Source organism: Pongo pygmaeus, chromosome 13 (assembly GCF_028885625.2).
Source record: "Pongo pygmaeus isolate AG05252 chromosome 13, NHGRI_mPonPyg2-v2.0_pri, whole genome shotgun sequence".
NCBI lineage: Eukaryota > Metazoa > Chordata > Mammalia > Primates > Hominidae > Pongo > Pongo pygmaeus.
Window position 1 is genome coordinate 26,252,882 of NC_072386.2, and position 17,071 is coordinate 26,269,952.

A 17,071-nucleotide genomic window follows, 5' to 3' on the forward strand; every position below is an offset into this window, starting at 1 on the left:
TATTCTTATCCACTGTCTTTGACCACCTCATCTTAAAATATGTAATTTCCCTCCTATTCAATCACCTACTCTTATAGCCTTAATCCAGTCCTCACAAATAATACATCTAAAACCTTGATTTTTAATCATCCCACTTCTTTACCATTATCTCCTATTTCACAGTGTTGGGTTGTTGAAAATCTTTTAACAATGAAATACCAGTTCCTACTCCTATCTGAGTCCAACCTTTTCAACTGTGCACAAGATTTCAGACCATCTCTTCTATTCACACTTTGCCTCTGTAATTTTCTTCGTTTTACCTGCTTTATAAGTATTTTCTCTGTTGGGTAATTAGCATCTGAATACAATGCACTATATGTCCCATCACAAAACTGAAAATTGTCTTGCCTTCAAAGTCTTCTCTGGCTAATGCTCACTTACCTAAAGTTGCTTCTCTACTAATGGGTCTACTTCCCACACTTCACAATTCTCTCTTCAACTCAAGTAATAAAGAAATTACAGTTTTGACCACTAAACTCTGAATGAGGTCATCAAAGGCCTCCCTCTGGACAACCACAAGAGTTATTTCTCACTTTTTGTCATATTGTCCTTTCAGCAGCACCTGCCTCTTACTCTTTTTTTTTGGCTTCTGGGATATCACACTATTCACGTTTTCATCTTACCTCATAGGTGCTTCTCACTATCTTTTTCTAAACTTTCTATTTCAAAAGATGTGAGGTGTTCTTGGAAATATCTATCTTCTTATTTTTTTTCTATCTGTAATATTTACCCAATGATTTCATCAAAGTATGAGATTTTAAATATCAAGACTATATAGCCAAATTCTAGATTTGGGACCCTTCTCAACTGAGCTCCAAATCCATTTATTCAACTCCCTTTTAAACACCTCTACTTGAATGTCTCATAGAATTACCCTTGTTCCTTTTCTTTATTTCCCACCTCACATACAGTTCATCAGTAAATCATGTTTTCTTTGCATAAAAATATTTCTCAAATATGACTGCTATAAGCCTAGTCCAAGTCACTATCATCATTCTCCCATAATATAATATTTTAATGTTCTAATTACCTTCAGTTTTACACTTAGCCTTTTATTCATACTTTACTCACAGAGACATTTTCAAAGAAAATCTAATCATCTTATTCCCTACTTAAAATATAAGATGCTTACCATTACCTGGGGAAATATCCATGATCCAGCACGTGACTACCTTGCCAATCTCATATCCAACCTTTTTTCTCTCTTTTGTGCTCACTTTGCTTTAACACTCATCTTCTTGTTACCCTTAAAGCTGCCAACTATTTGTTGCCTCTATGTCTTCGTTATTTTAGTTTCTAGTGTTATAATCATTCTTCTTGAAAGCTTCTACCCATGTGGTAGCTTCCTATGCTTCAGATCTCTTTTTAAATTTTAACTCTTTAGACAGGCCTCCCCTAATCATTCTGTGTAAAACCTTGTTATTCTCTACTATCAGATTTTACTTCACTATTTTTCTTTAGCATGTATCGCCAGTGCAAATAATATTAACTTTAATTGATTTCATGAATCATTTTCCCTTTTTCCTCATTACAACGTAAATTCTATGAAAACCGGTATTGCTTTGTTCATCTTTATATCTCCAGATTCTACAACAGAGCTTCACACATGGTAAATGCTTGATAAGTATTTGTGGAATAAATGAATGCGTATAAATTTGCCCACTTATCTAATCCAGAATGAATTTTTAAAATGTTTAGAATTAAGATTTTTAAAACACAAAGTAAAACATTTATCTAAGTTTTCTTGGTTTTGTATGCTTCTGTATACAGAAAAAAAATTCTTTCATGAAACATTTCTAGAAACCAGGAGCACGTGTGTGTGTGTGTGTGTGTGTGTGTGTGTGTGTGTGTGTGTGTCTGTGTATTCTATATAGGAATATACCAAATGCAAGGAAGGGCTATTGGCAAACATCAGTTCATAAGAGCTATGTGTACAAAGATGAAATGGTATATAAATATTGAATCTATCTTCCTCAGAAAGAACACTTGCCTTCTGTAACAAAATTGATAATTTTCCCTGAATTATAATGTATAAGAAACTACCAATTATTATGTGATATGAACTGAAACCTTTAATACTTATTATATCATTATTTATATCATTAATACTTTATTATATCATTGAGACTGGATGTAGATATCTTTAAACAACACATCACTCATTAATTTATTATATCCTACTTGACTAATTTTGATTTATTTATTTGAAAATACTAACAAGCCATTCTAGCAAGACAACATATCTACAAAATAAATTCATAGAAAGAAAATACATCTAATTTATTAAAGTATATACAGAGCCCTGTATCCAGATATTCTATCTATTTACCCCTAACAAAATTGTCTTAGTTATAAGTAAACATATCAAATAAGACTCTGCTATTCTTCAGGTATGTTTAAATTTAAACTTTATACTTTGTAAAATTATTACTACCTTTTGGATTTCCCATGTTTCTAATGATTTTTTTCTTTGTCAAGAAACAAATTGAATTATATTTGGGAAAAGTCAAAAGGGTTTATCTCCATTACAGTGTCATTGTTAGTCCTCTATGTATTCAGAATTATTCCTCCTCTATAAATCAGCCTCCTAATGAAGTATTAAAGCATCAAAGTAGTTTAGAAAAAAATTGATTCATTTTTAATATAAAGTTATTTTCTCACCACAGAATTATATATAGTTTAGGTCAATAAATTTTATTTGAGTATGTTCTATGTAACAAGAGCCTAGCTGGTGAAATGAAACAAAAATACGAAAAAAATCTTATTTTTAAGGAACTTGAAATCTAGTAGGTAGTAGGAAGTCAGATGTAGATTTAGTTCAATGTGTTAATCCATAAAATTACCGAAATAAAACATATTACCACATAAGTCTTTTTTTCTAATCAAATCATTATAGATGTTTAGTGTAACATATCGAAGACAAGCAGCAATCCAGGTAGAATGGACTTGGAAGATTTTATTACCCTCATGAAAGCTGTCCAGTAACAGGGATAAGAACAATTTCATGCTTTTATAGAGAGGAAATCATTCACCCAAAGATGACCTCCTGACAATAGTCATTTCCCAATCTTCCTTCACATATTATTTTCAAACGATTATTTTGAAATGATTTTTATAAAAATGCATAGAATTCTATGCATAAAAATTTATAGAATTTTTTCAAACATTATTATAAAGTTAGCATAGAAGCAACTGGAAATATGTATTATGTTTTCTTTTCCAGGATATGGGGGTTAGGTACCATGCAGGTTCTTATCCTCACGTTGATAACTCTTGACAATCAATGTCTATTGTCATGCAGCACAGCTCCAAAATTCTACTGTTAGGGAGTGTACGTAGATAGCAAGGAAAATTGTCAAGCTTTAGCGTATTTTTGTGTGTGTACTGATTGAGCACTTAATAAAAAATGTGACTTGTACATACAGATTTATAATTTCTTTATCTCTCAGTTATAAATATTTCTCAGTTAGTTTTAAAATACTATTTTAAAATAATAGCTCATAAAATTACAATAAGATAAAATCACATAACATGTCTAGGTCCTAATACATTCATAGTGTATGTAATTAAGCCTTGTCCTTTCCCACTTGGTAATATACATTACATACTTCGGGTGCACTCACCCTACTGAGGAATAAATAATGACATGTTAAGTATGTTGACATACTTAAAATATGAAGTATCAAGCAGATAATGCTATAATCAAAGTGAGAAGAAATACCCTTGTTTCCTTTTGAAAATAGGGTTTGACAAAATCTTTGAACACTTTTTCTCATTTGGTTAATTTTATTGATATTTAGTTGCAATGCTGAATTTTCTTTAACACTGTCATTAATGCATTATTTAAATCATGATTATTTAATACTTGGAGCAGATTCAAGATGTAGAATTAAAGAGAGTCCTGGCTTAGAAGTGTTAATTCTAAGTATGAATGTCATCTCTATACTCAGTTTGTATTCTCTGAGTTTCAGTTTTATTATTTGTGAGCTTGAATATCTAAATTCTAGAGTTTTAATCTAAAATAACAAAATGAAATATGTAAAAGAGCATAGTACATGACATGAGCAAAATTAAAGCTATTTAGTTTTTATTTTTTGTATTTAAGTATGATTTACTTTACTACACAAGTCGTTCAACCTTACTACATGTATTAGAATTCTTATTTCAAGATTTTTTTAAAAAAACATTAGTTAATTTAGAAATCATATGCATGAATAAAACTGGTATGAATATTTAAAAAAATAAAAAACATTTAATTTACTATCAAGCATTAATATCAATATTATATATGTATATTCTTTTTTAAAAAAACATTTTTGTAGGTTTTTGGGGAACAGGTGGTATTTGGTTACATGAGTAAATTCTTTAGTGGTGATTTGTGAGATTTTGGTGCACCCATCACCCGAGCAGTATACACTGAGCCCAATTTGTAGTCATTTATCCCTCACCTCCCTCCTACGCTTTCCCTCAAGTCCCCATAGTCCATTGTATTGTTCTTGTGGCTTTGTATCCTCATAGCTTAGCTCCCACTTGTAGTGAGAACATACGATGTCTGGTTTTCCATTCCTGAGCTACTTCACTTAAAATAATAGTCTCCAGTTCCATCCAGGTTACTGTGAATGCCATTAATTCATTTCTTTTTACGGCTGAGTAGTATTCCATCATATATGTTTGTGTGTGTGTGTGTATATACATTTTTTTTCCATGTTTTTTTCTATCTTTAAATTTTATTTTAACAGATTCAAGGTGTACAAATGCAGTTTTATTATATGGATATATTGCATAACAGTGAAGTCTGGGCTTTTAGTGTACTCATCAACTGAATAGTGAACATTGTCCCCAATAGGCAATTTTTCAAACTTCACCGTCTCTCAACCTCCCACCTTTTGGAGTACTCAGTGTTTATTAGTCATCCTCTGTATGTCTATGTGTATCCATTGTTTATCTCCTACTTATAAGTGATAACAGGCAATATTTGATTTCCTGTTTCTGAGTTATTTCAATTGGGATAATGGCTTCAGTAGTATTGGTATCAAACACACTACATTGTTTTTATCCAGTCATCCACCGATGGACACTTAGGTTGATTCAATAATTACTATTGTGAATGGTGCTGCAATAATCACATAAGTGCAGATGTCTCTTTGATATAATGATTTATTATCCTTTGGATAGATACCCAGTAGTGGGCTTGCTGGATTGAATGGTGGTTCTAGTTTTAGTTCTTTGAGGAATTTCTATACGGTTTTCCACAGAAGCTGCACTAATTTTCCCTCCCACCAGTAGTGTATCAATGTTCCCTTTTTTCCAGATCCTTGCCAACATCTATTATTTTTTGACTTTTAAGTAATAGCCATTCTAGCAGGTGTAAGATGGTATTTCATTGTGTTTTAATTTGCATTTATTTTATAAATAGTGATGTTGAGCATTTTCTCAAATGTTTGTGGGGCTGATTGTATGTCTTCTTTTGATACATTTATATTCTGCTCACTTTTTAATGACGTTATTTGATTTTTTTATTGTTGGGTTGTTTGCGTTCTTAGTATATCCTGGATATAGTCCTTCGCCACATGCATAGTTGCAAATATTTTCTCCAATTCGTTAGGCTTTATGTTTATAATTATTTTCATTTTTGCTATGCAGAAACTTTTGTCACACTTTTCTATTTTTGTTTTTGTTGCATTTGCTTTTGAGGTCTTAGTCATAAATTCTTTGCCTAAGCAAATGTCCTAAACAGCTTTTCTTATTTTTTTTTTTTTTTAGTATTCTTATAGATCTTTTAGTTTCTTTAAATTTTTATAGGTTTTTTAAAGTTTGGGGTCTTACATTTAAGAATTTAATCCATCTTGAGTTTTTTCTTGTATATGGTAAGAGATATAGGTTTAGTTTTATTCTTCTGCATATGACTATCCAATTTTTCCAGCATCATTATTGAATAGACTGTCCTTTCATCAGTCTAGATTTTTGCTAACTTGGTCAAAGATCAGTTGGTTGTAGGTTTGTGGCTGTATTTCTGGTTTCTCTATTTTGCTCCATTAATCTATGTGTCTATTTTTAATACCAGTACCACACTGTTTTTGTTACTATAGGCTTGTAGTATAATTTGTTATGGAATACGATGCTTACAGCTTTGTTCTTTTTGCTTAGGATTGGCTTGGCTATTGAAGCTCTCTTTTGTGGCCATATGAATTTTAGGATTGTATTTATTCTAATTCCATGAAAAAATGACTTTGGTAATTTGACAGAAAGAAGAATTGATACCAATACTACTGAAACTATTAAAAAAATTAGGAAGAGAGATTCCCCACTAACTTATTTCAGGAAACCAGTATCACCCCTATAAAAACCCAGGGAAGGGTGTCACAAGAAAAGTCTGTCTGTTGCTTGTCCCAACTGTTATATCTTGTTCCAGTCTGCTGCGGCCCATATTTATGTCTTTGATGCTTTTAACAAAGGTCACCCAAGCCCTGAGAATGCTCTGCTCTGAGGTGGGCTAAACAGACAAGCCATTGTACTAGTCCCTTGGGGACTAGACAAGGTGAAAATGGACAATCACATTTATGTAAGAATAAAAGTCTTAGTTGTTCCCTTGGGTGATAGAAGTCTACTCCATGAGTTTGGGCTGCCATACTGATGTCCACTGCCAACATAAGGAGGGAAGGATGGCAAGTGAGGAATTCAAAATGCCATTGATGGCAGCGGCTGCCATGCTCATGCCATGGGTGTCGAGGGTGGGTGTGGCGGGGGTGTTCTGGGAACAGCCCCACCAGCAGCTGCAGACCTTGGCCTCCTGCTCCACGGAGCAGGCAGGAGCCAAGGACAAGCAGAAGTCCAACCCCTTCTGAATTGGTGGGGCAGGAGCTCCCTGGGTGCAGATGAGGCTGCCCTCCCAGGCGCAGGACCCAAGCATCACTGCAGCTTGCACACTCGGAGGCCCAGGAAGTCCTTCCTCTTACCCCTGACCCCATGCAGGCTCAGTGGCGGTCTACTTCCACTGCCTGGCCTCCCTGCTTTCCCGGCAGCCTGCTCCAATCTCGGAGGGAGTTGGGCCTGAGCCTCGGGACCACGAACGGCAGTGGGAGGCAGACAGATTCCTGGGCAGAAGGAGGCAGGTACCCGGTAAGGCCCCTCCTTCAGGCTAGGGAGGGCCTGAAAACTGGGGTCCATGTTGCGAGTCCCCCAGACAGGCGTAGGGACTTCAGGTGCGTCCTCCGTGCCCCCTTGCCCGGCCCCCGCTGCCCACAGACCAATCGGCTGGGACTTCCTCCCCCCTGAGGTCCATAAAAGCCCAAGGCTTAGCCAGTGCAGAGGGCAGAGGACTGAGATGGCGGGATGACCAGCTGCAGAGAGCAGCTACCCTCTCTGCCGAGAGCTTCAGAGACCTGCAGAACGTCCCAGTGACCTGCCTGTGGAGAGCAGCCATTCTCTCCAGGGCCTCCTCTCTGCTGAGAACTGAACACTCCATGAGAGGACCTGCCTACACAGAGAGGAGCTAACCACTGGGTTTCATCTGAGCTGTTGTTACACTCAATAAAGCTCCTCTTCATCTTGTTCACCTTCCACTTGTCTGCGTACCTCATTCTTCCTGATCACAGGACAACAACTCGAGCAAAGGTGCCACCAGCCACAGAGCTTTCTGGGAAGAAAATCGACACCCCAAAGATCCCATAACCCCATGACACTCTCTCACCACAAAGGAGCACCTTCCTTTTTCATCCACTCATTCCTTGGTTGTTTTAAGTTTTGGATGATTCCAAAATTCTGTAAAAGTTGATTCTTTCCAGTTTTTGACAGCTTGTTAATTGCTTCTGTGGATGGAAAAAGCCCTGGTGTTACCTATTCCACTATTTTTGGTGATGTCACTCTCCTGTGTTTTCTTTTAAGTGGCAGATAAAATGTAGCAAAAAAAGTTAAATATCAGTCTTTTTTTTTTTTTTTTTTTTGAGGCAGAGTCTCGCTCTGTCTCCCAGGCTGGAATGCAGTGGCCCAATCTCGGCTCACTGCAAGCTGCACCTCCCAGGTTCAAGCCATTCTCCTCCCTCAGCTTCCCGAGTAGCTGGGACTACAGGTGCCCGCCACCAGGCCCGGCTAATTTTTTTGTATTTTTAGTAGAGACGGGTTTCACCGTGTTAGCCAGCATGGTCTCGATCTCCAAATGTCAGTCTTTTAGGTCATTTGTCTTCACGCTAAAACAAAGCAATACGAACTGTTCCTATGTCTTCACATTTGTAGGAATTTTCCTGTTTGCAAGGATAATGGCTTTATCTAATTGTCACAATGTGTAAATGCCTCCTATCTGCCCTAGGCTCTGCTGTTTTATTTTCCACTCTATTATCCATGCTGAGCATAACATATAGGAAATTCTTTTCTCTTCCCTGAATCTGGGTAGTAAGCTCATTGAGTCATGATTGACATCTATGACTCCATATTCTTGATTTCTGGGGGTTGGTGACCATAAGCCATAACTTCAATTTAGATGACTAAATAATTTTCATTATTCAGATGACATATTGTAATCCCCCTTTACAAATAATGGAGACAATATTAAGAAAATTGATTGTGATCATACATTTGATTCCTTTTTGTCAATTGAATTTTATTAATACTAAAGTTAAAATGTTGATTTACTTCTTTATGATTCTCTCTCACTGTGTATACGTGTGTGTTTGTCTTTGTGTGCGTTTGTGTGTTTTCCTCCAATAGCATTAGCAGTTTCAGTGGTCGAGAGGATATGGTTAATTATTTACCACAAATGATGTTTTGTCTGGGAGACAATGAGAAATACAGAGGAAATTACATTTGATAACCAATGCAAATAAAGTTAGGTATATTCAAGTGTAGGTATAATAAAGTCATGTAGTCTTAAGTGTAGCCATTAGTGTTGGAGACATTAGTAAGATCAAGCTTTTCTTAACCAGATGAAGCCACTTTCACTGTGATTGTTCTCCATTATTAGGTAGTTATTTTTTACCTGGTATAATATTTTGGGGTTTTGGTACCTAACAACTTTTTGAGTTTTAATTGTTGACATTAACCTATCTAGGAGTAGCATAGACTTAGAATACAGAGTTGTCTTTTAATTTCTGATTATTGTCTATGTTTCCTCTGGCTTACCACTTGGATGGCAGGCTAAACATTTAACTATAGAAGAAAGCTAACTTGTACATGAGACATAGATTATTTACGTATGGGATGTTTTGCTATTTCTAATATTCTAGTGGTGAGCATTAGTGGATGGTATATTAAAGGACTCAAATTCTGTTCCTCTTTATATTATTTCAAACTCTGTGTAGAGCCAAGATAATATGGCAATCTCTTTTTATGTGGGTAGAAGTTTAGGGGTGGATATAAATCCTAAAGTCATTGATCATCACTTATATCTAGTTAGCACGTGATGAGTTTGTAATGCAAAAGTTTTAATCATGGTTTTGAAATTTAAGGACCCAGTGAGAACCCAGAAAAGAAACAAATATAAAAACACTTTTTTAAAGCTACAGATACGGAATCACTAATATGAGTGGTTGGGGAGTTATTCATTATTTAAAATTTTAAAAGCATTTTGAAGTGTAGAGATGAAAAAATAGAGAAAATATTGAGCAAGTATATGAGGACATTGTTAACTAGATTCAAAATTACATAGTTATTGCATAATAATTACATAGTTATTACAGGAAATATATGTCTGGGTTATAAATAAAGGGAAAAGAAAAAATGAAAGCAAACAAGCCCTCAGCTCCAATAAACAGTGCCAGCTTTACACCTAGTAGAAAAGTGAACAAATTAAGAAGTTTATGAAATTAAGCATCTCACATTAGTTATCCACAAAAGAGTGTGGATAGAAGAATGGAAAACATAACACTAGAGAAATATACATTTTAGACTGCAAAATGTTTCTACTATTTTTGAAGTTAGCAAAAGTTACTGGATTCTAAAATTAAAGATCTTAGAAAAAAATTTTGTTTTATGGTGGGGTAGTACAGCTGTTGTGTCTATCCTCACTGGAACCCTACTAAGTAAAGCGTCTTCAAAATTTTAATACCAGCTTTAGTTCAGGATTTTAATTGGGTGTTTACCACTGGGAAAAAAAAATATGAGCACAGTGGAAAAACTGTACAAAAGACGTTTTGAATTTGAAGACATTTTGAAACAACAGGCAGGCAGTAACAAAAGTCAGTGTCAGTTCATCAGAGAGAAAGAAAAGAAATGGCATCAATGAGTCCAGATTTCATGCGGCATTAAAATGTCTAAACGAGGGTTCAAAGGAAAAATAGAAGTGATGAGATTTTATGTTTATGACTTGAGGAAAATTAGACATATAAGGAGTTGACAAAGTGGGGGGGGGGTCATCACTGCAATTTTTATAATTTTCAAGAAGTCAAAAATGTAAAGGATGTTATATTATCTATGAAGATACAGGCAGATTTTCCCTCAAATTTATTGATCATATTACCATCAGTCTCTTGGTGAGTAACTTTTCATAATTACATTTAAGTTCATTTTTTTTTCTTTTTACAATTGCAATAGACTAAAATCTTGGTGAGGCTAAATGCAAGAAAATATGTATTTTTTTCCAAGTTTTTCACTGTTATCCCCTAGCCCCTAGTACTCTGAGTCTTTTTTGTTGCAATTTTTTAATAACAGTAAGCAATGTGTGTCTGGCTTATACTAAGTGTCAAGATATGGGACCATTTCCTTTTTTCTTTTTCCTTGGGTAATTATCATAAGGTCTGAAATTTTTCTTGGACATTTGTAATTTTGTGAGCTATAATAATCCTATTTACATTATTAACTCTGACCTCATTAAGTATTGTGACATATTAAATGTTCTGAATTAACTTGTAAATCTTAAGCCAAAAATTACCAATAAAACTGCTGAGTAACCCTGTTTCTATGCAGGTATCTAACTGAGACTCTGTGGCTGAGAGTCATCAGAATTAAGAAAATGGGTTGGAAAGAAATATAGACTTTCATTTCTTTTGGTTTTAACTTACAAGGAGAAGCCTAATTCTTTTTGTACTTCAATGTCTCCCTAGGTATTTGATAATAGAAAGGGGATTCTATTGACCAAATTCTATCAGGTTTATACCACTGATTTTTTTCATTACATAATGTCTGGGGAGCTCTGTTGAGCAATTTGGCTGGGGATAATCTGAAATGAGTAATAAAAGAGGAAATGAAGCTCCAGCCTACAGAGCAGTTTGGTCTGAAAGGTAACTTAATTGATATAATAGATTAGAGTTTTCTAGGGCAAACGTTGTACTGCTTAACAATGGTCACGAAGGAAGTGCAATTCGTTTGGTAGTGGTCTCATAAAAGTGAGAGTGAACCTGAATTACCTATTTATATACTCTGTTTCTTCAAGGGGAGAACCTCAGAGTTGACACCAACCTAAACTGCTAAGCTCAATGGGTTTAGATAACCAAATGTGGGAATTATTAAGTGGCACCCTATCCTCCTCATGCTCTTAATTCTGGGAGGAGTTATTTGCTTTCAGAGAAAAGTATTAGAGTTTCTGGTCTCTCTCCCCATCTCACATAATCAGATGAAGTTATACTGATCTGATTAATGGGATTGGAAACAAGGTCTAGGAATATAAAATTGAAGTTATTTTCTTCTCTTTTTAGGATAGACTGCTTTAGGATAAAGATGCTATCCTCTCTCTTTCTCTCATTTTTATGAAATAGGACCATTGGGTTAGAGTTCCTGGATGAATTTTAATACACAGCTCAGGAAACCTATCTATAGTTGACTCACTACTCGGCAAATATGAGGGTTATGTAGCAATTCTGTCAGCAGAACAGATTAGGGTCTGCTGGAAGACTCTACCACCTGTCGATACTATGGGTTTGAGCTATAAGGCTGTGATAATTTAAGACATGGCTATAGTTACATATTCAACAACTGTTTCAGCAATCAAGCTGATAACCAGCCTCCATCTGTTTGACACTTGTGTGTGTCTCATTTTTTTCTGTAATTGGTAATATGAATGAATATTATTTGTGATTATGTATACATGTATGCATTTATTTTTGCCTTCCACTGTCCCTTCAAATTTCACTCTATATGAATCATCTGCCTCATTCCTCAGTGAAAATAACAGCAACCTTCATGGCTTTTCTGTTAATATTCATGTATTTGACACCTATATGGTCACTTCGACCCACTGGGTATTTATGAGCAAAACCCTATTATTAGCTCAGCAATTTGAGTTTTTAACATTATACATATTTTGAAGCTATGACACCTGTTTCCCCTTAGTCAGTACTCACGGAGCTTTCTGCAACAGCCAACATGACTTTTTGCATCATAGCTGTGTTGTCTATGTAATGCTTACAGATTTAAGAACTTGGAACCCAGAATTCTCCAAATGAGCATTTTAGGATGGGTTATCGTCATTTACAGAGGGAATAAGAGTTAACCAGTCTACAATCACTATAGACACATCAATGAGGATCCTGTGATCTTGACAGAACATAGCAGTTTTCCTGAATATACTGAATACCAGAGCAATAGAACAGTTTTAACTAAAATCTCAGGATTCCAGCACTCTCTTCATAAATACTGCCATATTAGCAAGCCACCTTGATGGTTATTTATTTATATTTTGTAAGTCAAAGCAAGTCTTTTATCAAAGTAAATTAATCTATAAAGGAAACTTTAGTTAGTATCATAAATGAAAAATCAGTATACTTTTATATTTTGCAGTTGATGTCTGTGCAGTGTGTGTAATTCCTTTCTATTTTGAGGGAATTCTTCTCAGTGTGAGTTTTGATGGTAGAGGGAATATATCTTCTATAAGAGAAATTGGAAATACTACTCCAGCCCTCAAGCAGCTTGCTGATCAAGGTACCTACATTGGATTTTCAAGTCTGGAACTAGTTCTTGAGAGGTGAATTGATTTTGTTTGAGGCAGCGGCAATGACAGCAGCCAATTTCTTATAGCAGCAGTGGCAGAACTGCGAGCAATAGGAGATGGAATCTAAGACTGGGGGTGGCCGTGTCATACACTGTGGTAGGTGGCTCGGGAGCTGCAGCAACAGCCGCAGAATCTTCATGACTCTGCCTCAGCTTGGCTGTGTGAATAATTCTATATGACTAGCATGCCATGTTCTTGCAATATTTTTTTCTAAAATAATTTCTTCAAACTCTTAAAATTCATTGATTTTCCCAATTATTTTTGATAAAAACATTTTCTATATTAATAACAAAAGTACATTTTTGTTGCACACAACTAAGGCCCTTGGATGACATTTGTACAATACAAAATGTTTACAAATGCAAATACAACAAAAACAATCATATGTCATCTGAAAGTGTTAGGCAGTACTTGGATGGTACCCATAAAATTCTTTGGAAACAATTCATTCTTAATATCTTCACAAAGGAGTTTGGAAATTAAAGCTACTTCTATCAGGAATAGAGATAGGAGGGATTTGGAGAGAATAAAATGGTAATTAATGAAATGAAAGCAGAAATTTGAGAACAGTTAAGATTTAACAAAAAGTTAATCCAAAGGTTGGAGTTTTATTGGACACAATAAGATGGACCTTACAGGTTCTGAGATCCAAACAATTATATTTAACATTCTTGGATAGTCAAGTGTATTTTGGGAAAAGTCCTGAACATCTGGCTATAGCCATCTATTTAGACAGGTAAGGGTATAAGGAAAGAGAGTAGGACCAGAGATGGGTGCTGTGAAATCAAGAGTGGGAGACAGTCTTGCTCTGTCACCCAAGCTGGAGTGCAGTGGCACAATCTAGGCTCACTGCAAACTCCGCCTCCCAGGCTCAAGTGATTTCGTGCCTCAGCCTCCCAAGTAGCTGGGATTACAGGCACGCATCACCATACCTGGATATATTTTTTTATTTTTAATAGAAGTACGGTTTCGCCATGTTGGCCAGGGTGGTCTCAAACTCCTGAGCTCAGGCAATCTGCCTGCCTCAGTCTCCCAATATGCTGGGATTACAGGCATGAGACACCGTGTCTGGCCATTCTCCACATATCTTGAACCCTTAATTTACTCTCTCTTGGATATGCCTATTTTTTAAATTTTCAAACTTTATCCTAATTGACAAATAATAATTTCATGTATTGTATATTTGTGAGGTACAATAATATGTTTTGATAAATGTTTATATTGTGGAATGATTAAATCCATTACCTTACATGCTTATGTTGTTTTTTGGTGAAAATATTTAAAATCTGTTCTTTTATCAATATCTAAATATATATTATTATTTATTATGGTCATGATTCTGTGCAATATTCAAATTTGTTTCTCCTATCTAACTGAAATTTTGTGTCCTTCAATTAATGCCTTTGCTTTCCCCATCCATCCTCCCTATCACCAGCTTCTGGTAACCACCATTCTCCTCTCCACTTCTATGAGTTTAACTTTTTCAGATTCTGCATGTAAGTGAGATCATGTGGTTATCTATCTTTCTGTGCCAGGCTTCTGTCACTTGTCATAATGTCCTCCAGGTTCATCCATGTTGTTTCAAATGACAAAATCTTCTTTTTTAAAGGCAGAATAGTATTTCATTGTGTAATATATAAAATATATACACAATATCTCTCTATCTATCTATCTATCTATATTTCCACACTCTTTTCAAGATTTCTTCTCCTTCATTTACAAAGTGCATGCACTCAATAGTCGAAAATGGTTTTGTATGTGCTTTTTTTGTCATAGAAATATGAGTATACTTCCAAGATCAGGAAAAGGGTAAGCAAAAGGTTTCATATGAAGAACAAAAAACATAGTATGGTAGTCACACATAATTTCACCTACACAAATAGTTTACCTACACATAATTTACCTACTACATAATTTCTAAATACTTGGTTTATTTAACCATTTTATTTTTCCAAATATTCATTCAAATCATATAAAATTATTGCATTTGATCAAAATTATTTTAGGTTGAATATTGACACTTAGACTGACACAGTGATTCAATTTAAAACCCATATGCTAAGAAACATGCTGGTAGTTTTAACATTGAAAAAATCCGTTACCTAGGAATTCTAATACTAATTGTAGAAATACGTTTTGAACCAATGGCTTTGTAGAATAATACACTTGAGGAATATATACCCATATGAAACTCAATAATATTTGAGTGGAGAACTTAAAAAAATTATTGTATTAACAAGTTGAGTGGAATTTTTTCTACTGTTTTAGATTTGTGGCTAAAACACAAAGAGGGGAAATACAATCAACTAGCTGCCAGGATTTCACAAAGAGCTTTTGCTAAGCCATATCTGATTCAACCTGACTACCGTACAAATCTCCTTTGTGTATACATGGTGGACAAGAGCTAACGGAAAGATAGTTGACCTGTTATCTTTGTGGTGAAAGGTTCTCCAGGTAAAAAAAAAGGATAATATCACCCACCGCCTTCCAAAATCCAAGTGAGAGGGAGAAATTGGAAGGGAATATCTGAAAGAGAAGTAGAGTGACATTTCTTTTCTGGGCTGGGCATCTAATTAGACATTATATATGCTCATTTTTTTGTGTGTGTTTTACCTAAACAGATAAAGGAAAATCAGAGACAAGTGGGCTTAGAGAAGAAGTAGCAGTGGAATACCCTGTAGTTTCATACTTTGGTTTGTCAACAATCTGTGAAATTCTTATAGATTTAGTGTTCACCATAGAAGGTAGCCAGGCTTTAGTTATTTTGGAGAAACTTTCAAAAATAATGTTGCATGATGGACCATCAATCCTAACCTGAGGGAAGAGGTAAGAGATTGATTTTAAGCCAGAATTTCCATAGCAGATAACTGCAATAAATAATTATTTCAAGGCAATGGGAAGAACCCACATACAAATGTTCCTTTACAGTTGATGGGATTGCAATCTGATAAACTCATTATAAATTCAAAATATAATAAGTAAAAAATTCATTTGTTAGAGTTAACCTACTGAATATCATAGCTTAGCCCGGCTTACCTTACACATGCCCAGCACGCTTATGTTAGCCTCCAGTTCAATAAAATAACCTAACACAAACCCTGTTTATTATAAAGTGTTAAATATCTCATGTATTTTATTGAATACTGTACTAAAGTGAAAAACAGAATGGTTGAATGAATACTTGAAGTTTGGTTTCTATAGAATGTATATCACTTTTACACCATCGTAAACTCAAAAAAATTGTAAGGCTAGCCATCATAAGTAAGGGACTGACTGTATGTGCACAAACAACAGTCAGTACTTGAATACCTGAGATATGGCTTCCATGGCCATGACTTCCATGGCTACAAACAGTGTATTGTAAACGTTCAAACAAAATACAAGAAAAAGAGAAAACTAATCTAATACTACTTCACATAGTTCATGAGGAGATATAAGCTCTTTTCTTCTCTCTATTCTACACTGGAAAATCTCTAAGGCCTGGAAGATATGGTGGTGGGTAAGGAGTAAAATATGTTCCAGTCCCTGTTCCCAAACCATCAACCCACACACCCATCCTGCACTGAGAGAGAAGGGAACTTTGAATTTGCATTGAGATGAAAGATTAAAAGTTTGCTAAGTTTTAGTAATTGGAAAAGACTGACACATTGTAAGACCTGCCCAAGATGTTGCTAAGAGATAAGAAAAGGGAATTTGACAGAACATAGCTAAAAACAGTTATTGGAGAAATATATCTGTTACATATTTTTATACTTAAGGATAGTAAGGTTCTTCATTAAAATCATATTAGTAAAAAAGTAATGAATAATAGACTATTGAATAATGATTAAGTAATTGAACTTATGATTTTATCAGAGTACAAAGCAAAATATAGAATGAAAGGTTTGAAGAGCATTTTTGAGACTTATGTTTTGATTGATGTGCTGGAAAGAAATCCTCTTTGAAGAGTTAATAGCTTTATAAGGATCCTTTGCTTAGATCAAACAGATCTTCATGACAAAAGGTATGTTCACCTCACCAAAAGCAAACTAGCCAAGATGACAAGGAAGATAAAAGAAATATTTGCTTCAAAATATATCGAGTCCTTGCTTTGCAGAGTACAGATTGAAAAAAAAA